The sequence below is a fragment of the Antechinus flavipes genome, chromosome 1 (assembly GCF_016432865.1).
Source record: "Antechinus flavipes isolate AdamAnt ecotype Samford, QLD, Australia chromosome 1, AdamAnt_v2, whole genome shotgun sequence".
Classification (NCBI taxonomy): Eukaryota; Metazoa; Chordata; class Mammalia; order Dasyuromorphia; family Dasyuridae; genus Antechinus; species Antechinus flavipes.
In genome coordinates this window covers 583911883-583935297 of record NC_067398.1, presented here as the reverse complement: position 1 = coordinate 583935297, position 23415 = coordinate 583911883, and the positions used below count along the sequence as shown (strand labels likewise).

The following is a 23415-nucleotide window of genomic DNA, read 5'->3' as shown; positions in this document are numbered from 1 at the left end:
TATATATAAACTCTTCTTCCTATGTCTTTAACCTCTTTGGACTACATGCCTAGTAGGAGTATCACTAAGCTAGAGAATATATATAGTATAGTTCTTCACCCTCCTCTTCTCCTGTGTCCAAACCTACCCTATAAGGATATTCATGATGTAAATGAGCGATTGAGCTTAATTGTTAGGTTACTTTGGTTTTCCCCAAATAAATTTACTTGAAAGTGGAAAAAAAGGGAGTTTCTTGATATAATCTGACACAGTTTAGTTGTCTTATTCTGGTGCTTCAATTTGTTCTCAGCTCCCTCTTTTAAAGCAACATAATTTGGGGGGCAGCTAGTTGGTGTAGTGGATAGAGCACTAGCCTTGAAGTTAGGAGGATCTGAGTTTAAATCTGACCTTAGACACTTAATACTTAGCTGTATGACCCTGGGCAAGTCATTTAACCCCAATTGCCTCAACAACAAAAAAAAAAAAAAAGAAAGAAAGAAAGAAAAAAAGCAATATAATTTATGACAGAAAGTAGTTTCTTCCTGCTGCAGATGTCCCACTAGTTTCTTTGTTCACCCAACAGCACTGCCCAGAACACCAGTTCATGGTGTCAATTACCTCTATAGAACTCCTACTTTGGAGTGGGGAAAGTGGTGATTGGGGGAATAAAAATCACTCTTGAGAGTATCACCTAGTAATTTTGGCATCATAATTAACCAGGCAACTTAAGGAAAGACTGAAACAACAAAAAGCTACAAGTGTTATTTAAAAATGAATGCCATCATTCTATAGCCTCAGGGTAAGGAGTAATTTTGTGATGACTTGTGTCTGTCTGAAATGAAATTAGAGGGTATCTTCTATGTAAGGAGATATCATTGTCATAGACATCCTGATATCCTGGATTCTTTTCCTTTGACGTTCTTTTTACTTTGCTCTGATTCTTGACTCTGTTTTGCAATGACTCTTGACTAGAGAAAATATGAATGTTAGTGAGGAACTGTTTAGTGCATTTGTTTTGCTGGATTGCTGGGGTATGGTTTGTCTTAAAGAACATAGGGATTTGGGGGATTAGATACTGTAATACATAAATACATATTGTAATGCAATAAAATGATTATCTTTAGGCCTTGAGACCCCCTGTTAAATGGAAGTCATTGATATAATTCACTCATAGTGATTGTCTGCTTTAGAATAATTTATTTTGATATGAAATCAAAACCATTAGAGACAGCTCAAGGAAGGGACAAAACATCAAGAAGGAAAAGAGTTTTCAAACTTGTGCAGCTAAAGAAATCCTTGAAGGCATCATCAATGTTCCTAGGGCAAGGTGCCTTACCACCAAGAATAGATTGCAATATGATTTTTATAGTTTAAGCTTCCTGCCTTCAGTGTGACACACTCCCTTTATACTATCCCTCCTTTACACACCAGGGATTTTTTCTTATTGAATCTTATTTCCATTTTTTTCTCTGGTAGCTTACTGATCTCTACATACACAAGGGTGATTATCCAGCAGCAGGATCTTTGTAGTGGAGCAGGACAAAACCTGTGAAGATATAATACTCTCCTTTGTTACTGATAAGAATTATATGCTCTTTGGGATGTGTGCAGCAACTATGGGCTTACAAATTGAAAGAGGTAAATACTTCTCTTGTGAAGGGTATAAGCCATAAACTCAGTTTGAACCTGAGGACTTGATAGGGTCACAGAGGGATGCTTGGAAATGGAAGGAGGCCAAGTTGTAGGACTAAGTGCAGCTGGTGGTGTGATTAGGATGTATGATGTGCCCCTTTAAAAATGAACAAAAGTTCGATTCTTCCTCCTTCTCTGTCCCTGACCCTTTGGATAGTTTTTAGATCCATTGTCTTCCAGATTATTTTGCCCATAGACGTTTTCATTTTTTGTAGTAGTAGTAGTAGTAGTAGTAGTAGTAGTAGTAGTAGTAGTAGATTAAAATATAGGGTTAGTTACCCCTTGGAATTTAATGCCAACTTCTATGATTATATTAGGGGTATGCACAAAATTCTGTTACTTAAAGCAAATTACAGAACATAGAATTACAATTTTATCTCTTTTCCTTAAATGTTATCAAAAGTCTTTTGGAAAAACCCCAATTTCTGTCTTTAGTTAGCTAAAGGAAAGAAAGGGACTTTCCATAACTAGAGTAGGAGAATTGAGAAAAATAAGAATATTTGGGGGGACTTAGTGAGTATTGGGGGCAGCAATAGAGAAATTCATAAGAGAAATATCACTCCAGGAGTTTTGGAATGAAAGTCAGGAGTTTAGAATGAAGCAGAGACTAAAAGAAAAAGACTAGATAGGATTGGATCTGGTTGCTCTCCTTTCTACCTAGGGTTAAATGAACATATCTCACCTCATTTTGAATTCCATCTCTAGACTATTTCTCCTTTAAAGTTTATATCTATCTTGTTATTGTTCAGGGAAGAGGCAGATAGAGGGCATGGTTATGTATGATATAACTATGCTTTACTCCAATTTGATTGTGTCCTTAAAAAAACAGATGTGTCCTTTCCCAAGGGATCACAACTTATCTCTTCCAGGTTCTTTCCAAACCACCTTTGTCTTGTCCTTAGTTCACTTCCATAAAACATTAGGGTTCATTATTCAAATTAAGCATATGCAAAGAGCCACTTGTGAGTTGTTTCTATCAAACTGCAATATCTTTCCCTTTCAGAGGCATTAACTTCTTTCTATTAGTCATTTGTATAAGTTAATGTATAAAGCCAGGACTTCAAATTCTGGGTTTTTTTTTTCTGATTAAGTTAAAACATGGGAAAATTAAGCCAAAGAAATGTTCATAGTTGATTAACCTTAATTCTTTTGTTCCAAATAGTGGACACATATGTAGTCCCCTTAGAATACCATAATTCAATTCAATATAATAAGAAAATAAGTGCCTTTTATGTACAGAACAGTGTGCCAGGTTCCGAGAGAGCTACTAAATTTATAGAAAACTTCTTGACCTCAAGGACGTTGTAATTTAGTACAGATATATGCTGCATACATAAATAACCAGAAGAATTTAAGTTCTATGATATCTGGAATTATTTTGGCCTTTCCTGGCATAATTAGGTGTTGAAAAATTTTCTTATATGCTAACATAAGATGTGAATAAATTCTTAATTTATTAGAGAAGATTCTAATAACTCAGTTAGCTATGATTATTATTAGATGAAGGTAGATATCTAAGACACAAGAACCGTCTTGTGATTGGCTAAAAGAATCAGATACATCTTTGGACTTAAGTTCTTGAGTGAGCTCAATCTATCAATGGAGGATTTCAAATTCTGGGATTAGAATCCTCAGCACAAGAATTTGAAGTCCTCTATTTCTAGACTAATTCGCCACTCATCGGACTAACTAATGGGCTGACTGCTATTTTTACAGATAATGTAAAACAGCACTTTTCTCTGTTTTGAAGTATCATATTCCCTGAAATTTGCCTTCTGGTGACTTCTTTCTTGTCAGTTTGTTTTTGGTATATTCTCATTCCCAAAGGAGGAGCAGCCAAAGCTGCTTTCACTCTGGTGGTCATTGCTATTACAGTCTTTCAGTTCTTTCTGCCAGTGGAATCTTTGCTTCTCCTGAACTTTCAAGATTGCATGCACATTTCTATCTTATTTGTCTATAAAGCGAAAAAAACAAATATAAGAGACCAAGGTAGCCACATGTTCCCAGATGCTGCCGAGACTCTTGGGGGGCAGCTCAAAGCAGCGCTATTTCCTTCCAACTGAATAGGAAAGAGATGCAGTAGGTCGCCCTATTTCCCTATTTACTCACAATTCAGGCAAGCAACCCTTGAGTCATTCATCTGTCTTCTTCTTGTAGTTAGCTCCCCTCCAGGTTGGTTAAACTCCATGGATCCATCTGGAGAATCTTCCTACGTGCTTTGATCAAGTATTGTGTGAGCTCCAATAGTTTCATCAATCTCTATTACACATAAGTATACAAGAAAAACAAACAATACAGGGAAATTGTAAATTTGAGGTGTTATCTTCCAAGACTTTAATATGTAACTTTCTTTTGTTCATTTTTCCTCTTTTAACAAACTACCCTAGTATTTAAATTTTTACTAAATCTCATTTCCTTTTTTGTGATATTATTTCTAATTATTAAATTTTTTAATTTTCAAAATATATGTATGGATAATTTTCAACATTCACTCGAACTTTTCCCTCCCTTGCCTCCATTCCCCTCCTTTAGATGGCAAGTAATCCAATATATGTTAAATATGTACAATTCTTCTATGTATATTTCCACAATTGTCTTGTTGCACAAGAAAAATCAGATCAAAAAGGAAAAAAATGAGAAAGAAAACAAAATGCAACAACAAAAAGAGTGAAAATGCTATGTTGTGATCTACACTGAGTTCCCACAGTCTTCTCCCTAGATACAGATGGTTCTCTTCATCACAAAACCATTGGAACTGGCCTCAATCATCCAATTGTTGAAGAGCTACGTCCATTACAACTGATCATTGAGATCAATATTATTAAAAATCCAAAACAGCAAAGAAAAATCTTGATGATCCCCACTTCCTCCCTCTGTTTCATATGATTGGCCCCAGGTTTTCTGATGCAATTTACATGATGAGGGGCATAAAAAAGTCCCAGGACTATAAGTCCCTTGACTTATAGTCAAGACCTTTCAGATTTATTTGGTAGGTGCTTGAGATGATGCAATGATTTATTGATGATTTCTTGACCAGACCTCTTCCCAGATGGAGACAAAGAAAACCACATGCAGAGAAGCAAAGTACCATTGTATCCTTGTTGTATACTTTTGCTATGTTAGGGCAAAATAAATTTCTTGATTAAATAAATGTTCAGTGACTTGTGAGTGCCTGATGATGTCATCCTAACATTGAACTTGAACTTAAAATGGTGCTGGCTGGTGTTAGAACTGGACCTCCAGCAGTGAGTGCCATTGCTACCACTCTAATGCAGGTCCTCATCATATCACAAATGGGTTATTATTTCGGGTTAGTTTCCCTACCATAAGTTTCTCCTCAGTCCAATCCATCCTTTACTTAATTGATTAAAGTGATCTTCCTTAAGTCCAAATTTGATCATGTCACTACCCCTTCTCTCTGACCCTCATCCCTCAATAATCTCCAGTGGTTTCCCATTACCTCCAGCATTAGATAAAAAATCCTCTGTTTTATATTCATATTCCTTCATAAGCTGCCCTGCCCCACCTTCCCCATCTTTCCAGTACTCATGGAGATCCAGTGCTCCTTGCTATTTCTCAAACACACTCTATCTTCAGACTATGGATGTTTTCATTGACATTCTCTATGCCTGACATGTTCTTTCCATCATCTCCATCTCTTGGCTTCCTTCAAATCCCACCTTCTACAGGAAGCCTTTCTTGATCCTCAATTCCAGTTTCTTCACTCTGTTGATTATTTCCAATTTATCCAACATCTAACTTGTTTGTAAGTTATATCTCCCATTAGGTTTTGGATTGTTGGAAGGAAGAGTTGATTTTTGCCTCTCTTTGTATCTTCAATATTGATAGTGTAGGCACATAGTAGGTGCTTAATAATTGTCTATTGATTGAAATATCACAGTCCTTATTCTATTATACACACATTGTTGTTCCCTCTTCCCTGCAAGAACATAAGAGAACATAAGAATATGAGAGCAGGGACTGTTTCATTTACCTATTTCTATTTCCAAGGCCTGGTACATAAGAAACATTTACTGTTTGTTGAATTGAATAGAATACGCTAACTCCTGGCTTTGTGTATTTGATTAGAGGTTCTCTGGTGCCTAGAAGGCACCATCTCTTCATCTCTATCTTTCAGAATACTTTTCTTCCTTCAAAACTCCAGTGACCGCATCTCCATAAAGTCAAACTTTATTCCTTAGCCTTCTCCCAATTGTGTTCTCTCCTATCTATTCCCAGAGTATCCTTAGATTATGATAGCAGTCTTATAATACAATTATACCATCCAGAATACACTAAGGTCTTTAGTACCAGGACCACTTACTTGGTTTTTGTAACTTTGGAACTTAGCACTGTTGTTATTGAATTGTTTCAGTCATGTCCAACTCTTTGTGACCTCATTTGGGGTTTTCTTGGCAAAGATAGTGTAGTTGTTTATCATTTTGTTTTCCAGCTCTTTTTACAAATAATGAAATTGAAGCAAATTGGGTTAAGTGACTTGTCCAGGGTCAAATCTGAACACAGGAAAATGTGTCTTCCAGATTCTAGGCTAGGAACTCTATCCACTACACCATCTAGCTTAGCATATTATATTGCAATAGGTTATCAAGAATGTCACAATCTTCCAGTAGGAACTACATGGGAATTATTTTTAAAGAGATGAAAAATTGTTCAATCAACTATAATACATTTTTCATTGCCAATGTAAATATTTTCCATATTTTTGTTTCCTTTTATCCCTCTTCAATTTGGTCTTTTAGTTAATCCTTGCTCTTCCTTAGTTTTTATAGTTTTTTTTTTTTTAATTTCCCCCCACTTAATTACATTCAATTCGGTTTTTATTAAAGTTCAACTCCTGGTTCCCTTAGCAATTAATTTTAAACTTTAAAAACTTTATTTAGTCTCTATTTCAAGTATAGCTATTATAATGTCATTTCTATATATTATAATTGGGACTAAAACACTCATGATTCCTTTTCTAAAGAACTTCAAATATTAATAATCTTCCAAGAAGGTTGAGTTCATTCTATTATCCATTAGCATACTTAAGCAAACAGTCTGATTAAATAAAGCATTTAATTTTTTTTTTTTACTTGTTTAGAATTCCTTTCACCCCTACCCTCCCTGTTAGAAACTCAGCCCTCTTGATTTCTTAATAGTGTAAATCAATCCTACCTTAAAAGAAGGGGTGGAAGCTTTATTTTGTTCCCAGAGGCATAGTTAGAAATTATGGGCTAAAACTTCAGAAAGTGTTTCTTTATTCTTTGTTAATTACAAAATAAACATATCCTTAGTCTCTTTCAATATAGAATTTTTTTTGATGGGGGGGGGGGAAGAGGAGTAATTTATGGCTGAGAGAGAAAAGGGAAGCAATTAGTTGGGGCTGGCATCCTTGCTTGCCTCTAGTATACTGTCTATCCATTGTCTTTTGCACATTTCTCATACAGATGGGAGGGGGAATAATGGGAGATGAAAGGAGGAAGAGAAAGGGAAATAAAAAGACAGAGAAAAACAGATACAGAGAGACAAACACACATACACATAGAGATTAAGTTAATCCTCAATAATTTGAAACATTGATCTTCAGTTAGAGGATTCCCAAAGGATTTAATTATAATAACTATTCTATATAAATATGTCATAGAAATAGTTGTCTTAGAGAAAACATGCAGTTTTGGTTGGATGGGCATAAGCTTAAAATAGGTAGAAGAATATTGTTAATTTCACAAACCTTGTAAGGGATTTTTATCTGGCAGTTTTACCTAAATTTATCCTCCTTTTTTCTTAAGAGAAAAGTACTGTGATGAACACAATTTGATATTGTTAGTGACTCAATTTGGGGTTTTCTTGGCAAAGATACCGGAATGCTTTGCTGTTTCCTCCACCAGCTCATTTTACAGAGTAGAAAATGGAGACAAACAGGATTAAGTGATTTGCTCAAGGTCACACATCTAGTGAGTGTCTGAGGCCAGATTTGAATTCAAGGGGAGGTGATTTTTCCTTACTCCAGGCCCAGCACCCACCTAGCTAGCCTGGAGTTCCTTAGATGATGATAACAAATACCTGTGTAGGATCAAGTGATTTTCCTATCACTTTCTTCCCTCAATTCTAAAGATTTGTTCTCCCCTCACTTCTACAATTCCTTTTGCTAACATAGCACACAGTCTTAAATTTTCTTTTCTGCCACGCTAACAATACTGTTATAGACTGACTTGAATTGTTGATTGTGAACCAATAGAAATGGGTTGCTAAGGGTGACTATAGAGCTTCCCTCCCTGGAGTTCTTTAAAGCTAAGAGAAACATCTGTCCCTTGGAACAACTTAAGTTGTCACCTGCTCTAAGGTAGGAAAGAGTTAATTATTTCAAAAGGGCCTATAAATCTTATAGATTCTAGATTTTAAAATCAGATGTTCCTTCTAATCATTGTGGGGTCCCATACTTAAAACATTTCTAACTTTCGGATAGCTGTTTGGCAGAAAGTGGGCATAGATCAATACTCACACCTTATAAGGCCAAAATGGGTACATAATTTAAACATAAATGGTAATATCATAAACAAATTAGGGGAGCATGGGAAAATACACCTGTCAGATCTATGGATAAGGAAAGAATTTATGACCAGACAAGAGATATCATGGGAAATAAAATGGATAATTTTAATTACATGAAATTAAAATGTTTTGTACAAACAAAATCAATGTAGCCTAAATTAGAAGAAAAGCAGTAAGCAGGGGTGGGGTGGGCTGGGTGGGAGGGGAATACAGCAAGTTTCTCTGATAGGGTCTCATTTCTCCAACAAAAAGAGAACAGAGCCAAATTTATAAAAACTTTTTAAAAAAGATAAGTCATTTCCCAGTCAATAAATAGCCAAAGGCTATGTACAGGCAGTTTTCAGAAAAAAGAAATCATTGCTGTTGATAATTATGTAAAAATGTTTAAATCACTATTGGTTAAAGAAATGCTGAAGTACTCTGAGGTACTACCTTATACCTACTAGTTTGGCTGATATAATAGAAAAGGAAAATAACAAATGCTGGAGTGGTTGTGGAAATATAGGTACACTAATGAACTGATCTGACCATTCTAGAAGTCAATTTGAAATTATGCGCAAAGGACTATAAAAAACTATGCATATCCTTTGACTCAACAATACTACTACTACTAAATCTGTATCCCAAAGTGATTAAAGAAAAAAGGAAAGACATATATACAAAAATAAATAAATAAATAAAATAAGCAGCTCTTCTTTGTGAGAGAGAGAGAGAGAGAGAGAGAGAGAGAGAGAGAGAGAGAGAGAGAGAGAGAGAGAGAGAGAGAGAGAGAATGTGGTGGCAAAGAATTAAAAACTGAAGGAATATTCAGCACTGGGGAAATGATTGAACAAGTTGTGGTATATGATTGTGATGAAACACTATTATAAAGGAAACAGTTTTTAGAAAAACTTGGAAAGATTTATTTAAACTGATGCAAAGTGAAGTAAGCAGAACTAGGAGAACACTGTACACAGTGAAAGCAATATTGTAATGATGATAATTTATGAAAACTTAGTTACTTCATTTAATACAATGATCCAAAATAATTCTAGAGAGCTCATGAAGAAAAAAAATCCTATTTACATCCCCATAGAGAACTGAGTACAGATTGAAATATGCTTTTTTATTTACTTTATTTTTCTTATTTCCTTTTCTTTTTGCAGCATGGCTACTACAGAAATAGGTTTTGCTTTCCTTTTCAATGGGTGGGGGAGGAACTAGAAGGAGGGAGAGAATTGAGAACTAAAAATTTAAATAATGTTTAAAATAAAGTATACTTATTTTTAAAAAGAAATCATGTTAAAAGCCTATTAGTAAAAAAATATTTCCTGACTTAAAAAAAACAAAAACCCACTAATGTTTGAAGGATTTGCCCGAGCTGAAATTGTCAGGAAAGCCTTCAAGAATCCAGGCTACCCCCACATTATTATAAGTATTAAAATAGAACTTTATCATAATGATCCAATACATCTCTTGTTCAAGTAATAGTAAACTAAATTCTTAGGGACTAGTTAGCATTTTGACTGTAAATTATGGAGGGCTTATTATTATCATTATTATTATTTTTGCCACAATAACACTCAAAGACTAGTAAATTGTATAGAGTTGTAATGAGTCAGTGAAGAGAATAATTTCATCAACACAATAATAGATCCTTGAAGTATCAAACCAAATATTCCTAATGTAAGAAAACAACAAGAGTTTTCCCTGGCCAAAATACAGCACCAAGACCAGAATTTGTCATGGAATTATTAATTCATTCAATCTATCACAGAATCTGACAGTTGCAAAAAACCTCAATGGCCATCTAATCCAATCCACACAGAAAAGGAATCCTCATTATAACATCCCTTACGATGGGTCATCTTGATTCTACTCGAACACCTCCAAGGATGGGGAATCCCGCCTCAAGGTAGGGCATTCCACTTTTGGACCCTTCTAAATATTAGGATGTTTATCTTGACTTCTAGCCTAACTTTATTTCTTCAAAACTCCCACCCCACCCGTTGCTCCTGCTTCTTTCTCTTTCAAATACTATAAAACAGCTACTATGTCCCTAGGGTAAACATTCCAAGTAATTTAAACCAATCCTCTAATTTTTGTAGACATTAATCTGGTTGTCCTCTGGATTCTCTCCCATTTATTAATGCCCTTCTTAAACTTTTGTGCCTAGAATTTAATTCAAGAGTCTAGATGAGGTCTGACCAGGGCATAGTACAGTGGGACTCTCACCTCTTTATTCCTGGAAGTTAGGCTCCTAAGATTGCATAAGTTTTTTTGGCTTCTGTATCATATTATTAATTCATATTTAGCTTTCATCCCACTAAAATGCCCAGAACTTTTTCAGAACAACTTGTGTCTATCCATGACTCCCTCATTTTTTCTTTTAATAATATTTTATTTTTCCAATTCCCTTTTGTAAGATTTTGAGTTCTGAATTTTTTTTTCTCTATCTCTTTTCTCTTTCCTCTTCCCAAGACAGCAAAGAATATGATATAGGTTATACACGTACAATCATTTTAAACATATTTCCATATTAGTCATGTTGTGAAAGAAAAACCAGACAAAACAAAAGGAAGAAATTATGAGAAAGAAAAAGTAAAGAAACAAACAAAAAACAAAACAAAACAAAAAAAGCAAAAAAACCAGGTGAAAAATGGTATACTTCAATCCATATTCAGTCTCCATATTTCTTTCTCTGGATGTGGATGACATTTTCCATCCCAAGCGTGGTTCCCCCATTTTATACAATGTTCTTGTTTTTGTTACTAACAGACATATATAATGAGGTTTAGAATGAAGGCCATGAGATTGGAGGAGAATGAACTAACCTCCTTTTTTTTTAGTTTTTGTCCTGGTTCAAATTAAATTTCTTGGAAGACCCAGAGGATTTGAGAGACTAAGGGAAACCAAGGTACTTTACATCTTTTTAATTTCAATTGGGCTTTCTTCGTCTGAGCCTCCTAGGGGAGTGAATCCATATAAATTAAGTGAGAGTTGTAAGGAATTTCTAATCTTGAATCAGGTAACTCTCTGGGACAAAAGACAATAATTCAAAACCACAAATAGTTCAAAGAAAGGATTTTAATCTTAGCCTGAGGATATTATGGCCTTTTAGATGGATGTGATGGTTTATTGTTTCAGTAAAGACTAAAGGTAAGTCTGTAAAATCAAGTTAAGAAGCTTTTATTTTGTTCCTTTTATTTGCTAAGGGAATAAAAAACCCCAAACAAACAAACAAGCAAAAAACCACCCAGTCCTCAAGAAGCTCACTACCTAATAGGGGAGATAAAAATATCATAATGCCCAGCTTCTTAAATTTCATATGGTATCTCATGACTGAAGGTAAGGGTCATGAAATTATGATTTATTATCAGTAAATATTTGATTTTAAAGCCTATTTTATATAGCTACATACTCGGGGACGCGTAAAAATTTCTCGGATGAAAAGGAACAAGTGGAAAAAGTTTAAGAAGCACCGCCATGATGGAAGGGGAACCAAGATGGTCACAGATCCTGAAGAGATAAAGCCCTAGAAATTGGCAGCTGAAATGTTTGGGAACAACCTAGGGAAAGTACACATCACAGAGCAATACTCACTAGAACACAATTTGATGGCACAGTGATCTGAGTGCTGGGCTTAGAGTCAAGAAGAATGTAGTTCAAATCCAGGCTCCCTTACCAGCTTTGTGACCTTGTGCAAGCTGTTTAACTTATTTCAGTTTCTCCAACCATAAAATGGGAATAATAATACCACCTCCTTCCAAGGATTATTGTGAGGATCCAAAGAGAAAATATTTGTAAAGTACTTTACACAGTGCCTGGTACATAATAGGTACTATATAAATGATGTTGTTGTTATTATTATTAATGATATTACCAAAGGACATCAATAGCCCTGTGATGTTGGAAGTCTGAGGAGGTTTAGCCATATGTGTTCCCTGTCTGTTTCTCTTTGCATCCTGATCACATGGATTCCTAGTATTCATTTCTCCATTCATATTCCTTATCCACAAGTATTCCTATTTTATTCCGTAATCATACATAATTTCAAGGTAGGTGTCTTCTCTCACTAGGGAGAGTGGTTTGGTATCTGAATCCCTTGTATACATGTGGGGAATCTTCTATTGTCACTTTATTCACTGTTTGAATAAATATCTTTGGATGAATGTGTTTGCTGGCTGGCTGATGAAAGAAACTACTACGGAGGGTGTGTGAATTATGGATTTGAATGGGTTCTGATGCACAGAGTGCCTTAAATCTGGGGTAGCTTTTTAGGAAGACTGTACTTCTTGTAACTCCATCCTAATTTCTTATTATTCATCGACAGAGATGTACTTTTCTATTCTCAAATCCCAGTGATGAGCACAGTTTCAATTAAGCATGTTGAAATAATAACAATTAGGGGAAAAAAGGAAACATGTTTTCAGCTCAAAGGAGACTCTGATCAACTCTAAACCTGAAGGAGAATGCCTCTCTTAATGAGTGTGTTCTGATGAAAAGCAGAAGAGACCACAGTAAAGAGTCATCAATTCCCTTCTACATTTTTTTACAATGGATGGTGGGACTCGTGGTTACTTTTATGCCAAAATCAATTTCTCTCCCAATTTCTCTCCCAGTAATAGTGGGAGGAGATCCTTTATCTCATAGTCTTTCCAAACAATAAAGATGTAAATCTAGGGAGAGCAATTAAAGCAGAGACTGGCTGAAGGTTTTAGCTTTGCAACAATGTCTAGAGTTAGATGCACTGACAGTCTTACCCTTATGGGCAGACTGTGGATGGATGCCCACTCTCCAGAGTTAGCAAGAGGAGATTTCTGAGACTTACTAATAGTTGTGTAACTTTGGGCAATTCACTCTCTGAACCTTAGTTTTGTTATCTGTAAAATGAAGTTGTGAGAGATGAGATCTCAAAGAACTCTTTCTGCTTTCCTATGAGGCCTTTTTTTTCATGGGTACTATTAGTCTTTTAAAGATTTCCTAATTTTGTTCAAGTAATCAGACATAAGTACCTTGTGTTTGAGAAATTGGGAAGGACTGTCTTGGGAAGGAAGAGAATCTACTACATTTTGTAGTAGAACTGTGGAATTATGATGAGGTACCTGCATAGGGCATAGGACATTACAATTTAAGTTATGGGCCGAACTATCTCTTGAATACATTTATAAATTCTATAGGTTAAGATCCATTTTGAGCTGGAGGTGGACAGCCTGGTGAGATGTAAAATAGAACTTAAGATACCTTTAGCAGGGCACCTTGTGCCAGTAGAGATGGGCTTGTGCTCTGGCCCTTTGCAAAAGGATATGTTCATTACCACCTGATCTATCCTTCTGTATGGGGGTTAAATTAAAGGGGATAGGTAACTGAAAGGGATGGGCAAGTTGTGAAAAAGCTCTTGCTTTTAAACAGAATGATATGGGGATTCATAGTTTTATTTTTTTTTTTAATTTTAATTTTAATTTTTGCTATTTTGCTTTTCTGCTGAAATATTTTTTAAATTGACATTTAAATACAAAATACAAAATAAAATTATTTTTAAAAAGAAAAAGAAAAATTTTTCCCCTTCTTTTTTTGGGGAGAACATATCTAGGCTAACTTTGCTTTATACTTACAGTAAGGGAGGACGGGAAGAAATACCAGTGAGTGAGAACACAGCAATGGTGATCAATATGTGCTGATAGACTGGCAACAGAGTCTGGTAACTAAGAACTGGGAGCCAACTGGAAATAGCAAGACTCTTAGGGAGATGAAAATATAGTACAAGCCATTGGTCTAGCTTCTAATCTACTCAACTGAACTATTGCCTAGTTCACATTTTCCCATCTTTTGTAGTTGAAATAGTTAATTAAATACTAAAATCTAGATAAATTATATCTATAATACTCCTCTCTTCTACCAGTTTAGTAATCTTGTCAAAAAAGGAAGTAATTTTTGCCTGGTACAACATGTTCTAGATGAAACCATCCTAGATATTTGTGATCTATGCCTCTTATCTTAGTTGTTAACTAACCATTCTTTTAGTAATACATTTTAGAGTTTTTTTCTAAGAATTGAAGTTAAATTCATGGTACTGCAGATCACCATTATGTCCTCCCCAACCCCCACTTCCCCTTAAAAAAAATCTAGACAATGGCCTTCTCTAGGACTTTTCTGATTTTCCAGCATCTTTCTAAGATCTTTGACACTGGCTTGGAAACAATAACTTCCAGTTCCTTTAGTACTCTCTGCCCATCTGGGCTTGGTCCATGAATTCATTCAGGCAGCTGTCTTCCTAACACATTACTTGGTAATATTATCTAATCCATGCTAGCCATTTTTGTTTTGTCTTTCCTAGGACAAAGATAATGTTCTTTGATAGAGAAAATAGCTGAAAAAAAAAATTGAACAGTTCTACCTTCTCTTTAGTAAATACTATCTGTTAACTGTTCTTCAGCTTCTCTTCACACTCTGGTGATTGAAAATTACCAAGTGAAAGACCTTCTATAATCCAAGCTAGGCCTTTTCATGAGAATTAGGGAGTAAGGAGAGAGGGAAGAGACATGTCTCCTCAAGAGGCATCTCCAGTTTGTACTAGAAATCAATGTTCCTGATCATCAAATATATCTCACCTTTCTTTGATCTTTTAGTCTGATGAAGATTGAAATATATATGTATGCACACATACACATGTGTATATGTACATAAAGTTAAAGTTGAGATATAATATATTATCACACAACTAACTACGTCTTCAATATTTCAAGGAGTTTATTAATTAGAGAGATGAGTTGTTCTTCATTTACTTTTCAGACATGTCTGACTCCTTAGGACCCTTACAAACTATGGAGTTTTCTTGGCATAGATACTGAAGTGGTTTGCTATTTCCTTCTCCAGCTCATTTTACAAATGAGGAACTGAGGCAAGTATAGTTAAGTGACTTGCCTATGGTCACTCAGCTAGTAAGTATCTGAGGCCAGATTTGAACTCATGAAGAGAGTTTTCAAGGTCCAGCTCTCTACTTACTAGGCCACTTAGCTTCCAAGGAGATGCAACTATCCATCCATCCATCCATCCATCCATCCAACCAAATATATATTTTGGCTGAGACAATTTGGGTTAAATGACTTGCCCAGGGTCACACAGCTAGGAAGTGTTTAGTGTCTGAAGCCAGATTTGAACTCAGGTCCTCCTGACTTCAGGGCTGATGCTCTATCTACTGCACCATCTAGCTGCCCCTATAAATTATTTATTACATGTACATATGTAATTATAATATAAATAATACATATTATTACACACAACATAATAACTATAATATGTAATAATATCAGAATATTATTATATTGTTTAACATATAATTATATAATGTTTATAATATATAATATAAACAAAAAGGAAGCAAGTATGGAAATAAATAATAGAGATATAAAAAAATGAGCCTTGAGAATTTAAAGGGGGACAAAGAAAGCTTAAAAAAAAAAAGTGACACACACAAGTCTCAGTGAAGTTACAAAGATATTAAATAAGGAGGAACCAGACTTGCAGTTACTATACTAAGGGAAAACTATGTAAGGCTGCTAGTGGAAATAGCTGTCAAGACAAGATCACATGCCTTCTCAGAATGTCCTTGTACTCATGCAAAATTTACAGTATAATCAACCAGTGATAAAATAATGAGGATGGACAATAAATGTGCTAGTGTCACCAGGAAAGAGGAAGAATATGAGATTGGTGATTTATCGATGAGTAGTAAAATCCAGAATAGGGTGAGAAGAAAGGACTAAGAAGAAAGATTGAACAAGGGGCCACGGGCTCAGGCAAAAATACCAGGCAAGAAAAGATCAAGGGTTTAGGTGGAATTTGGATAACTGAGTTAGCAGCCATTCAAGGAATTTAAATAACAGGTATGGAAGCATTTATCCTAGGAAAGGAGCTTGATATTGGGTGTATGGTGGTATAGTTTCTTAGTTATTGATACTGGTAGAGGCTAAGCCCGAATCCCTCAGGATTGCCTGAGCTTGGGAGTTGAGAGCTACAGAGGGTTAGAGCCAACTGGGTGTTCATACTAATTCTGGTACCATATATGCTAAGATTTTGTGATTAGAGAGATAACAGGCTGCCTAAGGATTAATTAAGGACTAACTTAGATTGGTAATGGAACATGTTAAAGATTTTATGTGGATCAACAGCAGGATTGGGCCTATGAGTGACTGTTGGTAGCACTTCCAATCTGAGAAAGGACAGACACTGAAGAAAGGGAGAAAAATAAGAAAGGAAGGAGAAAAAAAAGGAAAGAAAATTAGAAGAAAAGAAAGAGAAGGAAGAAAGAAAAGGAAAGGGAAAAAAAAGAAAAGATCTTGACACTGAGGGAATATCAGCCCATCAGTTTTTATCTGCCCCTTCCCTAAATGTTACTTGACTAGGACTTGGAAATGAAGTGAGAACACCTGGATTCAGAAGGGAAGGGAGAAAAAAGATAATACTGGTAATTTATGGTCAATGGAAACAACACTGTCTTTGGGGTCAAAGGACTTAGATTCATATTCCATCACTGAAACTTATTTCTTGTGTCACCGTGAGCAAGCTGTTTAACCTCTCTGTGTCTCCATTTCCTCTTCTGGAAAATGAAAGGCTAGATTAGAAAGGCTCTATAAAGTCTTTCAGCCTTTCCTATGATCCCTTTAGAAACTAAACAACTTCTTCAGGATATAATGAAAAACCTTAACCTCTTGGGAAACAAAGGCACAAAGAGGAGAGTTCACTTCAAGTGTACTTTTAAAATGATCACATACTATTAAAAATTAGTTTTTAAGCTTTAACTGTGCAATGCTCTGTATAAATAGATTAAAATTTCAAAAGCCAGAAGACCAAGAAATTATTCTCATTTTTCATTGTCTTTATTTAAAATGTGTCTCCTTCCAAAAAAGACTGTGTAAAATGAATCCATTAAATAAATAAAAGAACTGAAATGGAAAATATTTTTGATCACATATTTGATTAAAATATTTATTATGCAAAATACCATTATGTGTATATGGAAAAAGATTTCCTTGAGGAAATATAAATTCCAAGTAAAATGGGATTTATTTTAAAGAGAGAAAGCCACAACTATGTTAATAATCCCTTTTAAGATTCTGAGGATAACAAGCAATCCACAGTAATATCTAGCATAAAAACATAAGGGAACTTAAGCAGAATAACAAAAATAAACTCTAATTAAAAAGCACTACTAATAATGGTTTTTTAAAAAATTGGTTTTTTGAATCTTTAAACATCCAAGAGAAAAGGAGAAGAAAAAACCAAAGGAAATAGGAAAAAATAAGTTAGATAAGTGAAATCATTTTTTGAAGATTATAATAGCCTTTTATTTTTAAAATACATGCAAAGATAGTTTTCAACATTCACTCTTTTTTTTTAATTTTAATTTTATTTTATTTAATAATAACTTTGTATTGACAGAATCCATGCCAGGGTAATTTTTTACAACATTATCCCTTGCACTCGCTTATGTTTCGATTTTTTCCCTCCCTTCCTTCACCCCCCCCCCCCCCCGCCCCCAAAGATGGCAAGCAGTCCTATATACAACATTCACTCTTACAAAACCTTGTGTTCCAAATTTTTTCTCCTTCCTTCCTTCTTCCTTCCCTAGACAGCAAATAATCCAATATAGGTTAAATATGTGCAATCCTTCTAAACATATTTCCACATTTATCATGCTACACAAGAAAAATCAGATCAAAAAGGAAGAAAAATTAGAAAAAAAACAATCAAGCAAGCAACATAACAAAAAAGTTGTGATCCACATTGAGTCTTTATAGTCTTCTCTCTGGATTCAAATGGCTCTCTCCGTCACAAATCTATTGGAATTGTCTTGAATCACCTTATTATTGAAAAGAGTCACATCCATCAGAGCTGATCATCATATAATCTTGTATTTTCTGTATATCATGGTCTTTTGGTTCTACTCATTTCACTCAACATCGGTTCATGTAAGTCTCTCCAGGGCTTTCTGAAACCATTCTGCTGATCGTTTCTTATGAAACAATAATATTCCATAACGTACTTATTCAGCCATTTCCCAACTGATAGGCATCCACTCAATTTCCAGTTCCTTGCCACTACAAAAAGATTTGCTAAAAACTTTTTGCACATGTGGGTCCTTTTCCCTTTTTAATAATATCCTTAAGATACAGACCCCATAGTGAGACTGCTGGATGATAGAATATGCATGGTTTTATAACTCTTTGGATCTAGTTCCAAACTGTTCTCCAAAATGGTTGGATCAGTTCACAACTCCACCAGCAACGTATTAGTGTCCTAGTTTTCTACTCCAACATTTATCATTATCTTTTCCTATCATCTTAGTCAATCTGAGAGGTATATAGTGGTAGCTCAGAGTTGTCTTAATTTGCATTTCTCTAATCAATAGTGATTTAGAGCAGTTTTTCATGGCTTTTATTTGTCTGAAAATTGTTCATATTTGTCAACTATTTATCAATTGGAGAAAGGCTTGTACTCTTATAAATGAGTCAATGTTCCCTATGTTTTAGAAATAAGGCCTTTATCAGAACCCTTGGATGTAAAACTTTTCCCCCAGTTTTTTTTTTTTGTTTTTGTTTTTGTTTTTTTTTTTTGTTTAAGAAATGAGGGCTTATCTGAGAAACTTGCTTCACAATTCTCTTTACAATTATTATTGCTAACTGTATTTCCCCCCATTTATTTAATTCTCTCTCTCCTTTCACTCTGTCCCTCCTCAAAAGTGTTTTGCCATTGACCACTTCTTTCCCCAATATGCCCTCTCTTCCATTCTCCCCACTTACCATATTCCATTCCCTCCTACTTTCCTGCAGGGTAAGATAGATTTCTTTACCTATATCAAGTGTGTATGTTATTTCCTCTTTGAACCAATTCTGACGAGAGTAAGGTTTATTCACTCTCAATCTCCTCCTCCTTTTTCCTCCAATTAAGACTTTTTTCTTGCCTCTTTTTATGGCAGATAATTTATATCATTCCACTTCTCCCTTTTCCTTTCTCCTAGTATGTTCCTCTAATTCCTTGATTTCATTTTTTTTTCTTGGTTATTATCTCTTCACATTCAATTCACACCTATGTCCATTGTGTATATACTCCTTCTAACTGCCACAATAATGAGAAAGTTCTCATGAGTTACAAATATCATCCTCCCATGTAGGAATGTAAACAAATAAACTTATTAAGTCCTTTCTGATATCATGTCCCTGATTACCTGCTTATGTGTCAATTGAGACCTGTATTTGAAAATCAGATTTCCTCTTCAGTTCTAGTCTTTTCATCATGAATGCTTGAAAATCCTCCATTTCATTGAATTTCCACCATTTTCCCTGAAGGATTATACTCATGAACTGCAATTTTCAAGCCAGAAAAGGATCCCTCCACAAATGGGACAACCCAGACAATGAGGGAAGTGGGACACTCGTTGGAAAACATGGATTGGACTACCTATCTCATTTATCCACAAACTTAGACACTAGTCCATTTTTTCAATTCCCTCATGGTATACCTGAAAGGTTATTTCAGCACTCTCTGGAGGAGATGATGAATACTTTTATGAATACTTCGCTCCGTTTTGTGGATATAAACTTGTGCTCATCATGCCTCTTTTTTTTTTTTTTTTTTCTTTATAGTGCATAGCTGGGAATGTGTTCAGTTGCCAAAACAAAAATGAAAATGAGGTTAATAAAAATTCCATGAATTTTTGAAGTTAGGAAAGTTAAATGCAGGAATGTTGAGGATTAACTATATTGTTTATACATCTTGGATTTGTTGTTATTGTTTATTGTTTTTTTTTTTTTTAGTGGTCTCCAATTCTTTTTGATCCCATTTGAGGCTTTCTTGGCAAAGATAATGCAGTGGTTTGCCAACTTTCCTTCTCCAGTTCATTTTACAGGTGAGAAAAATGAGGTAAACGGGTTTAAGTGATCTTCCAAGAGCAACACAGCTAGTAAGTGTCTGAGACCAGATTTGAACTCAGGAAGATGAGTCTTCTTCACCTGTACTTTATTCACTATTCCCCCACCTGCCTCTTCATCTTGGATACCAAACCTTTATCAGTGGAATTTTATAGGATTTCTCCCCTATTTGACTACTTCCTTTCTTCTTCTAGATACTGTCTATGCCCAAGCTTTTCAGTTTTCATGTAAAGTCATTCATTTTATCTTCTGTAATTGTTTTTATCTCTTATTTGGTTAAGAATATATCTTTGTGAGAGTATATGATTTGCTTCTCTTCTAATTTTGCTCTAGTATCATCTTTTGTGGGCCTGCTCTACCCATAGAGGTTGTTGTTAGTCCTTTTTCTAGAAGAGGACCATGACATCAGGGAGATGATGCCATGATATGCAAGTGAGTTGGATTTAAGTGAGGGAGCTCTGTTCAAGGTCATCTGCATCACTTTCCCCTCCAGAGCCATTTGGATCCAGTGGCCAGATACATATCAGGACTACTAGAGATGAGGTCATATATCCATTTAGAATGTATTACAGAATAATCTGTAAGATGTTGATCTAATCCTAATTTTTATTAGATGGCTTTCCAGTTTTTCTAGCAGTTTTTGTCAAATAAGGAGTTTTCTCCTGGTTAATTTTTGATTTCTAATTTATCAAATACTGAGTTAATGAGTTTTATTGTTTTTTATTCTCTTTTGTCTAGTTTGTTTCATTGATCTATTTCTATTTGTAAACCAATACCAGACTTTTTGAAGTTTGCTTTGAAGTTTCGAAGACTGCTGCTTTGTAATAGAATTTGAGATCTAAAAGTTATTTCCCCTTTATTCCTATTTTTTATCATTTCTCTTGGTGTTCTATCTCTTTTGTTTTTCCAAATGAATTTTGTTATTTTATGAAACTCTATAATTGATTGGTATAATTAACATAAATCTTGATAGTATTGTCATTTTTATTATACTAGCATAGTTTTGTCATGAGAACTGAATATTTCTCCAGCTATTTTAATTTGTTTTTTATTTATTTAAGAAGCACTTTGTATACAAATCTTTTGTATTCTTAGGTAGATCAATCCTCAGATATTCTATGCATTTTGTAATTATTTGGAATGGTATTTCCCTTTGTGTTAATGCTTCTTGGGTTATTATTATAAGTGCAATGCTGTTGATTTTTGAGGATTTATTTTGTGGCCTATTTTCAGAAGCTATTAATAGTCTCAATTAGCAACTTTGCTGCTTCCCTAAGTTTTTCAAGTATATGGAAATATCATCAGCAACTGGTTTTATTTTATCTTTACCTATTTTTGTGCCTTCAACTTCTTGCTAGCTTTTTTATCTTGCTAGCTTTTGCAATAATACACCAAATAATAATAGGGAGAATAGATACCCTTGCTTCACTCCCATATTTATTGGAAAAGACTCTAGAGCATTCCCATTGCATATGATGCTTACTTTTGGTTTTTATGATATTAAAAAATATCTCCCTATGTCTATAGTTTAGTTTTTTTTAAAAAAATAAAAATAGTGCTGTCCTTTGATTTCATAGGCTTTTCCTGCTTCTGTTGAGATGATCATACAGTTTTGGATGTTTTGGTTTTCAATATGATTGATTGTATTGATTGCTTTCCTAATGCTGAAGTGGGTATAAATCTTATTTATAATGAATGATTTCTTGGATAAAACATTGTAATCTGCTTAATCAGATTTTGTTTAAAATTCTCAAATAAGTGTTCATTAATTATATTAGCCATTAGTTTTCTTTCTGTGTATTATCTTTTCTTTATTTAGGTATTGATTATATTTGTCTCATAAAAGAATTCTGATAGGCTGTTTTTTTTCTCAAGTTTTGGAAATAATTTGTGAAGTATGTATTGACCCTAATTGACCCTAATAGGAACATCTTAAAGACCGTGGTCTTTAAAGCTGAAAAGAATAAATCACGGGTGGAATTTTTAGTACTACACCCTGGAACTCAGAGAGATATTTGGAGAGTTTAGGGTCTGTAAACTGATTTTTAAAATATTTGAATAATTGTATTAGAGTATAAATAGTTTCCCTTTCAATCTCAGGTGTTTTATTTTATGTATCATTTAAAAATATGATTCTGAGGAGTTCATAGACTTTTAACAAATTGCCAAAGGGGTCTATGCATAAAAAAAATTTAAGAGCCCCTGATCTGGGGCAATTCATAATCTCAGATTAACATGATGAGTAAGAAGAGATCTTGGAGATTAGGGTTGTAAAGTCTCTGAAAGGCCTTTTAATTCAATCCTTTTATTTTACAGATGAATAAATTGAGGCCTAAAGGGGTTAAAGAATTAGCAGTAAAATGTAGAGTTTACATTGGAACCCAGATCCTTAAAATCTGGTCGGTTGTGTTCCTGATTTAGAATTTCCTCAATAATTTCTCCACTATAGGTATCTAGACCCTAGTTACAACCATATAATGACAGGGAACACTATTCCATTTTGAGTTGGTTTTAATGTATGTTTCGGTTTTGGTTTTGTTTTGTTTTTTTCAAATGATTCTTGTATGAGGCAGCTGAAGACTTATAGACTTTTCTCAAGTGCGACCATAATCTCATAGTTTCTGGATTTTAGAGGCCTACTATCTCTTCTATTACCTTCATTTTTTCCCCTTTTTTACATGAATCAATGGCTAGGTTTCTAGGGTTTTATATTAAAGAGTAGATTCTCTATTCATAGATGTTATTTAAGAATATTTGCCTATTTGTGTTAAGTTAAAATTTCCTTAAAGTTGTTGAGTATTGATCTTGGAGTCAAAGGATCTGGGTTCAATCCTGCCTCTGATACTAGTTATGTGATGATGTTGGGCAAATCCTTAACTCTTTAGGCCTCAGGCCTCAGTTTCCTCATGTATAAAATGAAGTTGGATCATACTGAATGATTTCTTTTTTATATGTATTAATATTATTATTATAATAGCTTTTTATTTACAAAACATATGCATGGGTAATTTTTCAACATTGACCCTTGCAAAACCTTTTGTTCCAACTTTCCTCCTCCTTCCCCACCCCCTACCATGTTAAATATGCTAAAGTATATGTTAAATACAATATATGTATACATATTTATACAGTTATCTTACTATACCAAAAAAATCGGATCTAAAAAGAAAGAAAAAACCTGAGAAGGAAAACAAAAATGCAAGTAAATAACAGAAAGAGTGAAAAAGCTATGTGGTGGTCTACACACATTTCCCACAGTCCTCTCTCTCAGAGTAGATGACTC

General features: G+C 34.5%; 1 protein-coding gene across 4 annotated transcripts in view; it reads left to right on the top strand.

Moving 5' to 3' along the window:
• The first annotated feature begins 7942 nt into the window (after positions 1–7942).
• STK3 (serine/threonine kinase 3) overlaps positions 7943–23415 on the top strand; it is a 539323-nt gene continuing 523850 nt past the window's right edge. For 3 of the 4 annotated variants that reach the window (XM_051970911.1, XM_051970913.1, XM_051970910.1), the window contains exons 1-2: positions 7947–8014; positions 9980–10117. The gene's annotated coding sequence lies outside the window, so the exon portion shown is untranslated. Of the gene's footprint in view, positions 8015–9979; positions 10118–23415 lie in introns of all 4 variants that reach the window. The other variant, XM_051970912.1, reaches the window with a different exon arrangement.